Source organism: Camellia sinensis, chromosome 4 (assembly GCF_055761805.1).
Source record: "Camellia sinensis isolate YWXY chromosome 4, ASM5576180v1, whole genome shotgun sequence".
In the NCBI taxonomy this organism is placed as follows: Eukaryota; Viridiplantae; Streptophyta; class Magnoliopsida; order Ericales; family Theaceae; genus Camellia; species Camellia sinensis.
In genome coordinates this window covers 98,999,509-99,010,219 of record NC_138964.1, presented here as the reverse complement: position 1 = coordinate 99,010,219, position 10,711 = coordinate 98,999,509, and positions in this window count along the sequence as shown.

The following is a 10,711-nucleotide window of genomic DNA, read 5'->3' as shown; positions in this document are numbered from 1 at the left end:
AAAATGTCTGCTGTTGGCTGATGTTAACATTCCTTGCTCCTTGATTATCATTCCTTATTCCACTGTATTTGATAGCCATGTCGGGTAATTGACTTCTCGGATGGCCCTGAGCTCCAGAAGTCTGTCTACTTCTATTGTTTCGACGTGCATCAACGTCGGTCATTTTGCTCGTCGGATTTACAGGTTCGGCCGACCTCAATGTTTGCTCTCAAAAAAACTTCCAATTCCCTTTCTTCTTCTTCGGCTAAGCCTAAGCCGAGAAGAAAGAAGCGTTCTTTATCCCCCTCCTGGACGAGGATTTTCAGTGCCTCTTCATACCTCTCGACTGGCTCCTTGCCGACATCATCTAGTACCTCTATGTCCTCGTTTTCAATCTCTGCCTTCTCTAGTTCTCGAATACTGCAGGTAGATTTTATTGCTGCCATGGAGCAATTCTCCACCTACAGTTGATCCCCTCTGACTTCTTCAATCCCATGTTCTGTTGGGAACCGCAGTAATTGATGCAACGTTGAGGGAACTGCCCCCATTGTATGCAGCCATGGCCTTTCCAAGATGATATTGTATGGTGAGGGCGTGTCAATCACCATGAATTCTGTCTTGATCTTCTTCTAACTGCTCTTGCATGATTCTATACTTAGAATTTTTTGCATGCCTCTCATACTTTGCCTCATTTGTGCAATCTTCTCGGAGTTACATACCTCAGGTATAATAGCTACAAAACTTTTACTTCGGCAAGATACTGACCTGCAAACTTTTCATAAATTCTAACAAGTGTGAAAAATATACTACTCAATGTTAACTTTGCAAACTTTTCTCAAGTTTCAACAAGTGTTTAAATGGTGATCTTGGTCTAGCCTACTTGTAAATTGCTACAAATTTTAACAAGGATTAACATATACTATAACAGGGATCAACAAGGATTAACATAACAAGTGTTAAATGCTACGAATTTCAACAAGTGTTTAAATATACTTAGCTCTTTCCTCAACCTGTAAATTGCTGCAAATTTCAACAGATGATCATATGTCGGCTTAACGTTATCTTGTAAATTGCTACAAATTTCAACAAGTGTTAAGCATCTTCTTTGGTTTAACCACCCTATAGATTGCTTACAAGTGTTTAAGAAAAAACCTCGGCTTTGCTTCAACTCGTAAATTGCTGCGTATTTAAACAAGCGAAGAGAAACAGTAATCTTGGCTTAACTTCAACTTGTAAATTGCTACAAATTTCAACAAGTGAAGATAAGGAACCATCTCGGCTTAACTTTAACTTATAAATTGCTACAAATTTCAACAAGTGAAGATAAAGAACCATCTCGGCTTAACTTTAACTTGTAAATTGCTACAAATTTCAACAAGTGAAGATAAGGAACCATCTCGGCTTAACTTCAACTTGTAAATTGCTACAAATTTCAACAAGTGAAGATAAGGAACCATCTCAGCTTAACTTCAACTTGTAAATTGCTACAAATTTCAACAAGTGAAGATAAGGAACCATCTCGGCTTAACTTCAACTTGTAAATTGCTACAAATTTCAACAAGTGAAGATAAGGAACCATCTCAGCTTAACTTCAACTTGTAAATTGCTACAAATTTCAACAAGTGAAGATAAGGAACCATCTCGGCTTAACTTCGGTTAAGCATTATCTCAGTTTAACTTTGGTTAAACATCATCTTCGACTTAACTTCGATTAAGCATCATATCGGTTTAACTTCGGTTAAATATCATCTTCAGCTTAACTTCGGTTAAGCATTATCTCGGTTTGACTTCGGTTAAACATCATCTTCGGCTTAACTTCGGTTAAGCATTATCTCGGTTTAACTTCAGTTAAGCATCATCTTCGGCTTAACTTCGGTTAAGCATTATCTCGGCTTAACTTCGGTTAAGCATCATCTCGACTTGTCTTTGGTTAAACATCATCTTCGTTTAACCAACTTGTAAATTGCTACAAATTTCAACAAGTGCTTAAGCAATACTTTTTGGTTTAACCAACTTGTAAATTGTTACAAATTTCAAAAAGTGGTAAACGCATTCTTCTTCTTTACGCCCCCAGTGTGAACTTAAAATCCACTTGGGTTCTCATCATACATGTAGCTTCGACCTTGTTGCCGAGGTTGAATTCAAGCCGAGGTTGTCGACCTTGGTTTCTCTATTGATCTTACTTGGCTCCAACCTGAGTTTGATTTTCGGCCTCGCATCGGCGAGCCATTTCTCTTTTCTTGTTCCGACGCCTTTGTTCCCGGCATGTCTTCCTCGGCCCTAGCATACTTCTCAATTCTGGCCAACTTGAGTCTGATCTTGTGTGTTTCCTTTTTATCTTCTGGGATCTGAGATCTGCTCATTGTGCTCTTCTCTTCTTAGACTCAGGAGCCGAGATCTTATCTTTTGGAATCTTGGATTTGCTCACTTAGGTTGAGCTCTCGTCTTCTCGGGCCTACTTGTCTAGGCTGAGATCATGTCTTCTCGGATCCGGGATCTAGGATCTGGAATCCGGGATCTGCTCACTTAGGATGAGTTCTTCTATACTTGAATGTTATCTCCTTAGGAGCGCTTATGCCCCCTGTCTTTGCATCCCTTTTGGAAGGGTCTTCGTTCCTCCGTAGGTATCTATCCTTTCATACCTGGAGGTTGTCTTCGTTGCTTCGATCTGCTGTCTTTGGTGCGTCACCTTCCTGGCCAACTTCTTTCACTCCATGACTCTGGTCACGAGTTTCTATGTTGCTATTGTCCCCTTCAACGTCGAGATCGATAGGTCTCCGACTCCCAGCAGGAGCATTGTCTCTAATCTGATCCTTCTGTCCGTCATTGGCCATCTATTCTTCTTTCTTTCCCACAGACAGGGCCAAATTGTGTGGGTGAATTTCCGACCACACTGCCCGTTTGGTAACCAGCTGGAGAGCACTGGCAGAATAGATGGCACCTGACTGACCTGCAACAGAAATATAAGAATCCCGCGGTGGTTTCGACCACCCGGGGGCACTCCGACGATCAAGTCAGTATATCTCTCAAAGATAAATCAAGTACTAAACTCACAAGCTTGAGTATCAAAAGCATACCTTAGACCCATGGGGGTGCCTCTCTTTTATAGCCAATACAATCCTAGTCCCAATAGGAGCCTGGCCCTAATGGACTTAGGATTACTGTTAATCTGGGACTCCCAGTGGGATTAGGATAAACTCTCTAAGAGTCTTATTTTTACCCAAACTGAAGTCTTCTCTTCATTCTAGGACTCTTGTCCCTCATCCAGGTTGAGTTCCCTTTTCATTCTAGGACTCTTGTCCCTTATCCACTTATCTCGGATTCCGATATCTTCGGAGATAACCTCGGCCTAGCTGAGATGACCTCGGCACAACAACCAAGACACGTGGCACCTCGGCTGATACGTCGGCGTCACCTTGCCACGTGTTGGTACTCAAAAAATATATCCCCACAAATTGTGGCCACGTAAATAAAAAAAATAAAAAAATAATTTAATTATAAGAAAACAACCAAATCAATTTTCAAAATTTATTATAGGGAAACAAAATCAATCAAGCAAAATAATTTAAACAGATTTGAATTGATTTTTATTTAATTTATTTTAAGAAAGAAAGAATTTTGGTTGGAAATTTTAGAAGATAGACACATAAATTGAAAAGTCAACAAGTCGTGTTTCTATATATATATATATATATTTTTGGGTGAGTATTGAATTTTGGGTGAGTACTTGAACATGGCAGTGACTAGTGTTTCTATATTTGATTTGGTGACACTCATCTTTTAGGCAATAATCTTGAAATTATGTGAGAAATTTTATTTATTTATTTATTTATTTATTTATAATTAAAAAATTATGTGAGACACATGAATTTTCTATATTTGATTTTAGGAAAGGATCATATTTTGGGTAATGTTGTTAGGAAATGATCATATTTTAGGCAATGATCTTGAAATTATGTGGAAAATTTTATTTTTATTTTAATTTTAAAATTATGTGAGACGCGTGGTTTTTTTTTTTAAATATTTGATTTAAATTAAAAAAAATAATAAATTGAGGTTGAGCATGTGGAGCTCTTACATTCCTTCTCATTAGAAATTCTCTTTTGTTTGAAATGATCTAAATAAGTACACTTTTTGACTTTTTACGAAAAAATATGCAGAAAAGTAAAGAGGTGATTGTAGACACCCTATTTTGACCGGCCCTAAGACTTGGGCGCTTTCTTTTAATTACCCTATGATGACAAAACAAGAAGGTGTTTCTTACATAATCCTCAATAATAAAACTTAGAATTTGAGCTATGTTTCCAACCCTAAACAGCCACAAATTACCTATCCAAGGGCATATTCTGACCTTACGGTTGCTGTAGACGTCCCCGAACGCTCCGGGAGGGTGAGCTCCCGTTCTGTTCATATTGGGGTCACTACAGCTCAGGACTCTCAAATTTTCACGGTTCTAAGTCTGAACCAAAGAGTCCAAATCCGGCAAATCGTTTTGAGAAAACAGATTTTGAAAGAAGTGCCAAACATGGACTGCTTTGCCAGATACAGAGTCGCCACCTAAATGTTTTTTAATGGGAAATTTAGGAAACCCTGACTCGGTGCCAAAGGCCACGTGTCCGTCATCACCAAAGTTGTCTCGGCTCGGGAACTTGGGTACGATTGGAGAAGGTCACTTCGTGAGCACCCCCGCTCGCCCGATCAAAGATCGGCCTCTACTAACCATGATATCTATTTTTGAAAACTTTGTGTGTCCTTATTCCGGTTATTAGCCTAGGTTACTATGTGATGCACACAGCATATAAGTATAGACTGGGTCACCTGAATTGGAACAAAACATTTCATGCTTGTTTATTTGAAAGATGATTTGCTACTCGCAAGTAGGCTTAAAATGAAGATTTTGCCACCCGCAGGTGGGCTTAGAAAAAGATGGTTTTGCCACTATCTAGTGGGCTTAAAACAAACAATTGATGATTTATTCCAATCCAAGTAACCCAACCTTCACCCACAGGCATTCAGGCAGTTATATCACATAAGCAAATAGCCTCATGGTAAGCATGCTATTCATGGCAGTCACTCACACGCATGCAAGGATGCTAAAGCATAAAACTCACCGAGTACTCCAAGCCAAAACAAAAACTTATTAGAAATCATGCATGAATCCTAAGTATACAGAAATGCCTAATGCAACACATGCAAAAATGCAAACTATAGCAGGCTCGGCTATTCTAAACATGGCATATGGAATGCTACAGCTAACATGTATTCAATTTGGAATTGAAAATACAATGCAGTTAGTATGATGCGCCGAGCCCGGTGCATGCAAAACAGATGAATGATGCAAACATGCTGTCACACTGTATGCTAATTGAAATATGCCCTAATCTAACCATCATAAGCAGGTAAATAAAATGGAAGAAAGACGTGGGGTTGGAAGACATACAACACACACACGCACACTTATTACAGTTATGCCCTCGCGCAGAGGGTCCGAATAAATAATACAGTCCCAAATAAAAGAATATTACAGTCCAAATATTACAGTCCAAATAATATACAAAATTCCTAATTAATCAAATTAACTAAGAAAACTGTAAAACTGGCGTGCAAGCCAGGGACTGCCTTGCTTCTGATGAATGATGTATATTTAGGCTGCTTTGCGCGGAAATCCACTGGGATGCCCCAATTAGCCTCTGTTTACACCTGTTCTTGAAAAGCGTGCCAAGCCCCGAAGAGTTGCTGATTCTTCATTTTGCTGCAACAGAGAGCAGGAAAGGGGCATAGCAATGTATTTTCACAAATATATGCATGTCTCGATCCTCGTGCCACCAATCATGCATATCGATGCATGATGGCAGAGGGGTTGAAATGTGCAACTCAATATAGAATGAATGCACGTATAAACACAACAAACCCTAACTCCATCATGGGTAATCCAGAGTGTCGGTGACTGGGGAATTGGGACACATTCCGTCACTCGGAGTACGAAATGCACCTCGTTTCCCGTGCCCGGGCTAACTTCTATCCCGAACACGATGCAATATGCATGATATGCATGAATGAAACTAGAAGATACAGCCTAGCATGCACAATGCTATGAAAATGAGATGTCTCGAAATGCGTGCACACCGGCACGCATACCGAGAAAATGACATACGCAATGTAAATGACGTGGAAATGTAATATGGACTTACACTAACATGAGAGAGCCTCAGCCACACTCACATAAGAGGCCGATGGATGAAAATGAAGTGCCTCGAAATGCGTGCACACAGGCACGCTAACCGAGGCAATGACATACGCAATGCAAATGCATGGAAATGGCATATAGAATGCTACATGGACTTATAGTAACATGAGAGAGCCTCAGCCACACTCACATAAGAGGCCGGTAGATGAAAATGAAGTGCCTCGAAATGCGTGCACACGGGTACGCAAACCGAGGCAATGACATACGCAATGCAAATTCATAGAAATGGCATATAGAATGCTATATGGACTTATAGTAACATGAGAGAGCCTCAACCACACTCACATAAGAGGCCGGTAGATGAAAATGAAGTGCCTCGAAATGCGTGCACACGGGCACGCAAACCGAGACAATGGTATATGCAATGCAAATGCATGGAAATGGCATATAGAATGCTACATGGACTTATACTAACATGAGAGAGTCTCAGTCACACTCACATAAGAGGCCGGTAGATGAAAATGAAGTGCCTCGAAATGCGTGCACACGGGCACGCAAACCGAGGCAATGGTATATGCAATGCAAATGCATGGAAAATGATATGCAAACATGTTAATGGATTTTCAGCAATGAAATGTGGGGGGAAACAGCCCCGAAATAAGGCGAAAACACACCCGATGCATGGAATCTCTCCCGAAATGCAAAATTAGGCACATAGAATGAACTACAGCTATACAAAGCATGCATAATTGGTACATGGAATGAAAAGACAGAAGCAAGGCAGCCCCAAAATAAGCATTTTACCAGTACAAATCATGGCCAAACAGCAAGCAAAGATAGGGCAACAATGGCATGCAAAAATGGCCCTAAACATGAGATTATGAAGCAACTCACAGCTGCTAACTCCAAATAGGTTAGGGCCCTTCAACTACATTGAAGAGGGGACCAAAATAAGCACATTTACAGAACTGTAAAAACCTCAAAAACAAACATAGGTATGGCTACGCTCTTATGCAAGAAAATGGGCCACAAGGTGGCCAAAGAAGCAAGTGGTATATGCAAAGCCCAAACTGAAAAATTCCCTTCTACAACATTGAAGAGGGACCAAAAATATACATATTTACAGAACTGTAAAATGACCAAAACAGTATACAAACATGCTAGAAATGCAATGCAAAATGAGGCTCAAAAGAGGCTATAACATGAGGTATATAAAAAATTCACCAAACAAGCAAAGACCCTTAATAAAACATGTAGAATGGGCCAAAATAAGACTATTTTCAGTACTGTAAAATGACCAAAAACAGAAGCATGATAGGCTGCCAAAGCATGCAAAAATGGGGATCAAAGAGGGGATATAACATGAAGTGGCACATAGAAGTCCTAAACACTGATGAGCCCTTCTTCAATGTTGAAGAGGGGCTCAAAATAAGACTATTTTTAGTTCTGTAAAATTCCCAAAAATGGAAGCATAATGGGTTTCCAAAGCATGCAAGAAAATAGCATTCAAGGAAGATATTGAAGCAAGTGCAAGATGGAGGGCTCAAACAGGGTTTAGCCCTTAATAAAACAAGAAAATGAGCTCAAAATAAGGCCACTTTCAGTTAGGGCCGGAGCTCAAAACAATAAGCATGTATGGCTAAGAAAAGATACCAAAATAAGCTTAAAAAGGGAAAAATACTACTTACCCTTGAAAGCTTGACTTTGGTTGCCTCTTGGCTTGAGTTTGTGGCTCCTTAGGCCTTGGAGAACACCTTCAAACTTCTGGAATGGAGGATGGAAGGGTGGAGGTTGGTGGTGTAGAAGAAATGGTGGTGTTGGACTTGGAGGTTTTCCAAGGAAATGAGAGAGATAGAGAGGGATTTTTGTATGCAAGCTTGAAGACCAATTTTTCCAACCTCTATCACCAATGCCACCTGTTGGTTATATGGTCAAAAAAGAGGGAGAAAAGGGAGGCAAAAGGTGGAGGAAAAGTAGGCAAGTTTTCCCCACAAAATATCCCCCGGATTGGGATATTTTCTGGGGGAAACAGCTATACAGCTGTAAAGTGTGCTGTGTGAGGAACATGACCGGCCAAGTTTTGGGACTGCAGGTGGCCGGCCGGCCACCTACCCTAGCCGGCCGGCTAGGGGTCAAAAAGGCCAAGTTGGAATAGTGGCCGGCCACCACAAAAAAGTGGCCTCCCAGGTCTCCTCTTCACAACCCTGTGGTTCGAATTTGGAAACTCTAAAACAGGAGAGAGAACAAGCCATTTTGAGGAGGGGTTCAAAAGGTTCAAATGGAATTAATAGCCGGCCATAAACTTTTAGGGTCCTCCCATGTGTGTACATCACAAATATGTGGTTTGGGGTTGAAGAAAATGGCTCCAAGGTGTTCAACATTGGCTCGGAAGTGAGAAAAAACGGGTGTCGGAGGGCGAAAATGGAATATAACTGGTTGCCAAGATAATTGCTGGCCTCCCACCCTCCAGTGACCTTCCTGGTGATGAAACAGAAGCACCTGCCAAAAATGAACGAAAACCGATGCAAAACGAATGCTTGGGGGCCGAAACACGCAGTTCGGGGTCCCGAAAATTGCCTGTTAAGCACCGAAAGTGGCGTTCGGCCACGAAGTGGGTTTCTCTGACCCCACTGTCCCTCAAAAGGGAGAAAATAAGATGTGTGCCAAAATTCAGAACAAACGGAGATGGTTAGGCGGTCCCGAACTGAGGCACACGGCCAACGGTCCCGAAAAACCGGAAACCGGAAACCGGACTCCGAAATGGGCAAAATGGCCTGCGGCCACAAAATGTAGCCCACGGCCACTGAGAGATGGTCTACGGGACCTCTCCCTCCCCTCGGGAAAAGAAACAGAGAAAACCGAGTTTGGTTCGCAAACCGAGGCAAGGCACAGAAGAGGGTTCGGAAGTCCGGAGGCAGGGCTCACGGCCGCGACTCTGAAACTTCTAAACGAGCACAATATGCCACATCACCATGTGCTCAATCGGTGACGTCTGAGTCTTAAGGTCGGTCAAAAATGGGGTGTCTACAGTTGCCCCTCTTTGACAGAACTCGGAAGTCACAAGTGACGGGAGTGAATGTCAAAGCCCAAAGACGACCCATTTTTGACCAGGCCGAAGATTTAGACAAACGTACAAGATAAACAGAGATGTGCCCGTAGGCAAAGGGGGCAAAGTGCAAATGATACGCAGAAATTATTTTGAAGATTGGACTTATACGCTACGCGAGGCCGGTTTTGAAAGTTGGACTTATACGCTACGCGAAGCCGGTTATCACTCATGATCATGCAAAGATAGCTGTAATGAAACAATTATGCGAAATAAATGCAACATTTTAAGCGAATGCTAGGCAAGCAAGTAAACTCGAGCCAGACTACACTTCGTGCAGAAAGGATGTAAGAAAATTATGGAATTCTCACTGCAAATACAGTGTGCATGTGTGATAGATACACAGAGCGAAAGTGTGATTGATACACAAAAAGGTGAGCACAAAGTGTGATAGATGCACTAAGTGAACAAGTGTGATAGATACACAAAGCGAGAGTGTGTGATTGATACACAAGAAGGTGAGCACAAAGTGTGATAGATGCACTAAGTGAGCAAAGCGAGTGTGTGATAGATACACTATTTGAGCAAAGTGTAATTGATATTCAAAGGGTGAAGTGAGCAAAGTGTGATGGATACACACTAAAGGTGAACACAAAGTGTGATAGATGCACTTAGTGAACAAAGTACGATTGATATACTAAATGTGAACACGAAGTGTGATAGATGCACTTGGTGAACAAAGTATGATTGATATACTAAATGTGAACACGAAGTGTGATAGATGCACTTAGTGAACATAGTATGATTGATATACTAAATGTGAACACAAAGTGTGATAGATGCACAATGTGAGCAAAGTATGATTGATATACTAAATGTGAACACAAAGTGTGATAGATGCACAATGTGAGCAAAGTATGATTGATATACTAAATGTGAACACGAAGTGTGATAGATGCACTTAGTGAACAGAGTATGATTGATATACTAAAAGGGAACACAAAGTGTGATAGATGCACAATGTGAGCAAAGTATGATTGATATACTAAATGTGAACACAAAGTGTGATAGATGCACTTAGTGAACAGAGTATGATTGATATACTAAAAGGGAACACAAAGTGTGATAGATGCACTTGGTGAACAGAGTATGATTGATATACTAAACGAATGAAGTGTGATTGATACACTAAGGGTGAATAAGGTGTGATTGATACACTAAAGAAATGAAGTGAAGTGTGAAGTGTGATTGATACACTAAATGAATGATCTTAAACAGAACTTCTTTGAATGAACCGTACATACAATATCGTGTATGAATGAGAAAGAAACTTGATAGGTATAATGCAATACAATACATGATGCTTAAGAAAAGCAATAAATAGACAAAACAGCATTTTAGAAAGCACCTCATGAGGTGAGTGGCGGTGAACCGCTCTGCTCCGATAGGGATCTTCCCCTGTGCTCTTCAAACACTTACCTTCAACTCACAGTATAAAG